General features: G+C 46.6%; 1 pseudogene; it reads left to right on the top strand.

Annotated features, from left to right (window-relative positions):
- Positions 1 to 206: 206 nt before the first annotated feature.
- Positions 207 to 1,212, top strand: LOC133052068 (E3 ubiquitin-protein ligase SIAH1-like; annotated as a pseudogene).
- Positions 1,213 to 6,000: the final 4,788 nt, after the last annotated feature.

Here is a 6,000-nt window from a genome sequence, read left to right as displayed (position 1 = left end):
CTAGGGCCTGGGGCAGCCAAATAAATAAACATACTTTTAAAAATAATGTTTGGTCTCAGTCTCCTTCCAGCCACCAGCACGCGCGAGGTCACGCCTCCTGACGACTGCTGTCATTGTGTGTGTTATTTAGCGGGAGCACACGGCGGGGTTTGATGATGTGCAAAACTGTGGCGACCAGGGAGAGCTGGGGCGGCCACTGAGGGGCACACTGTCGAGTGACAGCAGCGACCCAGTGTGTCCTCTCAGTGTTGGCCTGAGGAAGAGGCTTTGGCGCTGCCCACGGTGGTGGCTGTTGGCGCTGGCGACGGAGAACCTTTGAGCCAGGACCGAGATCTGAGGTTCGCTCTCTGCCCACAGAAATGAGTCCTAAGGCTGCACCAGCAGTACCTACTGGAACCTCAATGTGTGCACCGTCCTCCCAGAGCATGCTTGCCCTGACTGGCACCGCTGCGGCCAACAATGGCCTGGCGAGTCTTTTATGAGTGTCCGTTCTGCTTTGACTATGTGTTACCACCCATTCTTCCCTGTCAGAGTGGCGGTCTTGTTTGTCACAACTGTTGCCGAAAGCTCACACACTGTCTGACTTGCCGGAGCCCACTGGGATCCACTTGCAACTTGGCTATGGATAAAGTGGCCAATTCAGTACTTTTCCCTTGTACATATGCCTCTTCTGGATGTGAACTAACTCTGCCATACACAGAAAAAGCAGACCACGAAGAGCTCTGTGAGTTTAGGCCTTGCTCCTGTCCATTCCCTGGTGTTACCTATAAATGGCAAGGCTCTCTGGATGCTGTTGTGCCACATCTTATGCATGACCATGAGTCCATGACAATCCTACAGGGAGAGGATATAGTTTTCCTTGCTATAGACATTAATCTTCCTGGTGCTGTTGACTGGGTGCTGGTGGAGTCCTGTTTTGACTTTCACTTCATGCTAGTCTTGGAGAAACAGGAAAACTACGATGGTCACCAGCAATTCTTTGCAATTGTACAGCTGATAGGAACACCCGAGCAAGCTGAAAAGTTTGCTTATCAACTTGAGCTAAAAGCACATAGGCAGCAATTGGCTTGGGAAGCCATTCCTTGATCTATTCATGAGGGAATTGCAACAGCCATTATGAACAGTGACTGCCTAGTCTTTGACATCAGCATTGCACAGCTTTTTGCAGTAAATGGCAATTTACACATTAGTGTAACTATTTCCATGTGTTAAAATGGCAATGAAACATTTTTTGGCCAGTGTTTAAAACCATTGCATTCAATTTCCCAGAGAATAAGGCACCTGTCTGCCTACCAACCAGAACTTTCGGTAGGTGGAAGCTAGACACATGACAGTAAATAAACGGAAAGGCTATTAAATACAAGAAACGGTTGTATGTACTAACACTAATATATTTAAAAATAAGTCAATAGTAAACCACTGAAAAATATAGATATTTACACACAAGATGGGCATCTTTTGTATTAAAAAAGGAAGGATTGTAATGTAATTCTGAATTTCTGTTTGTTGTAGATTGAGTGTACTGTTGAAAAATACTGAGTTCTATTTTTTTGTTGTTTTTGTGTGCCTGTGCGTGTGTGTGAGTGTGCATGAGTGCGTGTGTGTGTGTGTGTGTGTGTGTGTGTGTGCGCACACGCGGATTTTTTTCCTTTAACTGACAAGCCATGTTGAGTGTTTTTGGAGCACTGATTTTCTCCTATGTGAGTCAATACATAGTGCTGCTGCTGTGTGCATATTTTTTGTGTGTGTATTTGCTAATTTTTATTAATTCTAGTTTTCCATTAAATAAATTTGACTTTCTTTTCTGTAAATTAAAAAAAACATTGTTTGTTCTCGTCTCCAAGAGCTTGACACATGTCGCTGGCACATTCTGTCTCCCCTTCTTCTGCTTGGTTAACTTCATATCCTTTAGATTTCAACCAAGATGTCACTCCCCCAAGGGCTCCTTTCTGCCATCCTCAACTATTGAAGGCTAATCAATGCATGCCTGCTTGCTAAATCGCTTCAGTCATGTCTGACTCTTTGCAACCCTATGGACTGTAGCCCACCAGGCTCCTCTGTCCATGGGATCTTCCTGGAAAGAAGACTGGAGTGGGTTGCCATGCCCTTCTCCAGGGAATCTTCATGACCCAGGGATCCAACCCATGTCTCTTAGGTCTCTTGCATTGGCAAGTGGGTTCTTTTCCACTAGCGCCACCTGGAAAACCCAGTCTAACTAATAGCCCTAGAAAATTATCTACCTCCTAGTTCTTGAAACTTGTGACAATTACTTACATGGCAAAAAAAAGACTTTGTAGATGTGATTAAGTGAAGGATCTAGAGACAGGGAGATTATCTTGATTATCTGATGGGCTCTAAATGTAACCACAAGTGTCCTTATAAGAGGGAGCCTGAGAGAGATTTGAGATAGACAGAAGAGGAGATGCACATACAAAGGAGGTGGCATTATGACCATGGAGGAAGACATTGGAGTGATGGGGCCACAAGCCAAAAAATGTTAGCAGCCACCAGAAATGTCCAGGGTCACTCCACCCCCAGCAGTGGAGCTTGTATCCAACTTGGAGATGCAAATGCCCTCCTATCCCCTCCTGCTGGCCAGAGCTGTGTCTGCTATAAAAGAAGGACAAGCAGCTCCTAGAAGCCAGGAGGTCTCCGGGAAGAAGGCTGCCCTGTCCATGGGCTCCTCAGCTTGCAGAGCCCATTTCCACAGAGGATTCAATCCACACAGCACTGTGTGTGTGTTCAGGAATGAATTCTCCGCAGTAACAAACCAACACCCCAATGCCAATGATGTCACACAATAATAAGCATCACAAACTAATACCTGTGTTCCTGGTTGACAGGTGGACTTCCAAGTAGTGGCAGAGGACCCCAGGCTCCTTGTAAACTGACGTCCCTCTCTTGGGCCTCTCGACCTCCAAAAGATGAACAAAAGGCACATGAAGAAAACACGACTGTTTGTTAAGTATACACATCATTTTAGCTCAAGCTCCATTCAGCAGGACTGGCCATATTGAAAGGTTGTGGCTAAATGATTCTTGGCCTCCGGGATTCTTGGCCTCCGGAGGAGATGAATTCAATCTGGGGCTAGAGACGAGGCTGGATCGCTCAGAGCTTTTGTGTAATAAAGTTTTATCAAAGTATAAAGGAGATAGAGAAAGCTTCTGACATAGGCATCAGAAGGGGGCAGAAAGAGTACCCCCCTGCTAGTCTTCAGCTGGATGTTATATAAGTCACTAGCAGTCTGTTAAAGAAAAGAAAGGAATGTCTTAAAACTCAGAATGGCACCAGGCCCCTCATCCATAAATTGCATTTTGTGTTAATCTTGGCACTAGATGATTCATCCCAGGCCATAAAACGATTGACTTGAATCTTGTAGAAGGGCAGATTACCATACAAATAGTTTCATTTACATAGATTAGGGGAACAATATCTGAGTATAACATACTGGTTTGTCAAGTAGGTTCTGAGCCATTTGGCTTGAAGACAGAGTCTGGAGTAAATGCATAGCACATTAACATAGCTTAAGACAAACATTTCCATAAGAAAAATGTATTGGTTAACTCAAGGTTTGAGAATAGTTAGCTTCAGGTGAAACCAGGTGTCATGGCAACACAGTATTTTAAGAGAAGTCTCTTTTTAAATTTGTATAGAAAAGGAAAAAATATTGCTAGTTTTTTCCTCCTGCTGCTTAAGAGAGATTAAAATGTCTGACACTTACAGCCTATTTCCTCCATTTGGAGACCCCTGGCCTTCCTGCCTGTTACCCTCTCAATATGACCCCATTCCTGTGCAAAAGGTGTGGGAAATGTAGTTTATACCTGGGCAGCTGCTTTGCAGTAGCTCAATACTAGGGATGATGAAGCATGACTTTTGGGGACAGCCATCTGTCACCATGACTCCCTGTCAGATAGGTGTGGTCCCCAGGAATCTCAGGCTGGGCTAAGCAAGTGAATTGTTCAAGGTCACACAGTTAGATCCATGATTACAAACTTGGTGTCCACTCTCCCAGCTCCTCGCGCCATGCATTGGACCAACCAGTTCTGTGCTTTGAATTTTAGGAAAAATCTTCAGCCTTGTACTTCACGTTACAAAGCAGTTTTAACTTGAGAATGTCACTTCATCCTCAAAATGTCTTGGCAAAGGAGGTGGGAAATAAGTTATCCCCACAGATCTGGAGAAGGAAATGGCAACCCACTCCAGTATTCTTGCCTGAAGAATCCCATCTACACAATGAGTTAATATGCATTCGGGCTTCCCCAATGGCTCAGTGGGTAAAGAATCCACCTGCAATGCAAGAGACACTGGAGACATGGGTTCAGTTCCTAGGTTGGGAAGATCCCTTGGAGAAGGAAATGGCAACTCATTTCAATATTTTTGCTTGAAAAATCTCATTGACAGTGGAGCCTGGCAGGCTGCAGTCCAATGGGCTGCAAAGAGCCAGACACGACTGAGCAACAAAGCACACAGCACAGAGTATGTGTGACCCCAAGAGTGCCCACCCCCAAAGCTGTGTCACACCAGCAGTGTTCACATCCAAGTCCCTGAGATTCTGAGTGTTCAAACCTTATATGAGTGACCCCAGAAATGTTGACTCCCACTGTGTGTGACTCCACAAATGTCCATTCCCCAATATGTGTTACCCTATGAGGGTCTAAATACCCATATGTGTGACCCCAGAGCCACACACACCACAGCCTGTGACCTCAGCAGAGTCCACTCCCAAGTCTATACTGAGGAGTATCCATTAACCACTCCATGTGACCAAAGGAGTATACACCCTCAGTCCCTAGCCCAAGGGGTACCAACTCATCACTTCTTTGACCACAAGAATGTCTGTACCCTTTCACTGAGACTTCAGTGATGTCTACAACACAGCCTATATGACCATAGGACTGTCCTAGCCTCAGTCACTATGACCCCAGGAGTGTCCTCACCTCTGTGGGACACCATGGATGCTCACACTCCAGTCTGTGCAACCTGAGGAGAGTCCAGTCCACAACATGTGTGATTTCAGGTGTCCACTCCCCAGTGTGTTTAACTTCCAGAGTGTCCCAAACCCTCTGTGACCCTTGGACTGTTCATGCCTCTGAGCACCCTCATATCTGTCCATGCTCCAGCCTATGTGATTCCAGGAGTGTCCAAACCCCCATCATTGTGGCCCCATGTCTCTCCACACCCACTCTGTGTGACCTCACAGTTGCCTACACCTTAGGCTGTCTGATCCTAGAAGCACACATCCCAGTCTGAGTGACCCTAGAGGCTCCACACTACAATCTGTGCAAATCCAAGGGTGTCCATGCCTCAGGCTATCTGACCTCAGAGGTGTCCACACCCCAGTATGTATAACCCTATGAATATCTACTAACCAGTCCAGGTGACTCAGGAGTATCCACTCCCTAGTGTGTTTGAGCTCAGCAGTGTACACATACCAATCTGTCTGACCCCAGGACCATCCACAGTCTAGTTTGTTTGACTGCAACCGTATCGACACACCAGACAGTCTGACCCCAGAAGTGTCTATACTCCACTCTGTGTGACTCCAAAAGTATGCAGTGTCCAGTGTGTGTGACTTCTGGAAAGCCCAGACCCCCATCTGAGTAATTAAGGCTGTTCACAGTGTATACTGCTTCATGTGGGCATCATGCTCCTGTCTATGTGGCCCCAGGAGTGTTCACACCCCACCCTGTGTGACTCCAGGATGATCACACCCCTGTCTCTGTGACCCCAAAGGTGTCCAGACACCGATCACCCAATGCTATGTTCTCAGACGGTACTAGATTCCTTAGCCCTGCTATTCCAGCACACCCTCTGTGGGTGTGAGCTGGGGGGGTGGTCTGCTCCTCAGCTCCCTCCAACACCATAAAGGGGTCTCTTGTATCCCTATTTCCTCTCACTCTCTCCAGTGGACCATGCAGTTTCTATATCCCCCATCCCTGGCCACATGCACAGGCACACACCCACACCCCCAAACAGATAGTCCCAGCCCCAGCCCCTGCA

This window comes from Dama dama, chromosome X (assembly GCF_033118175.1).
Source record: "Dama dama isolate Ldn47 chromosome X, ASM3311817v1, whole genome shotgun sequence".
In the NCBI taxonomy this organism is placed as follows: Eukaryota; Metazoa; Chordata; class Mammalia; order Artiodactyla; family Cervidae; genus Dama; species Dama dama.
Note: the sequence above shows the minus strand (reverse complement) of the source record. Positions and strands in the feature narration are given on the sequence as shown.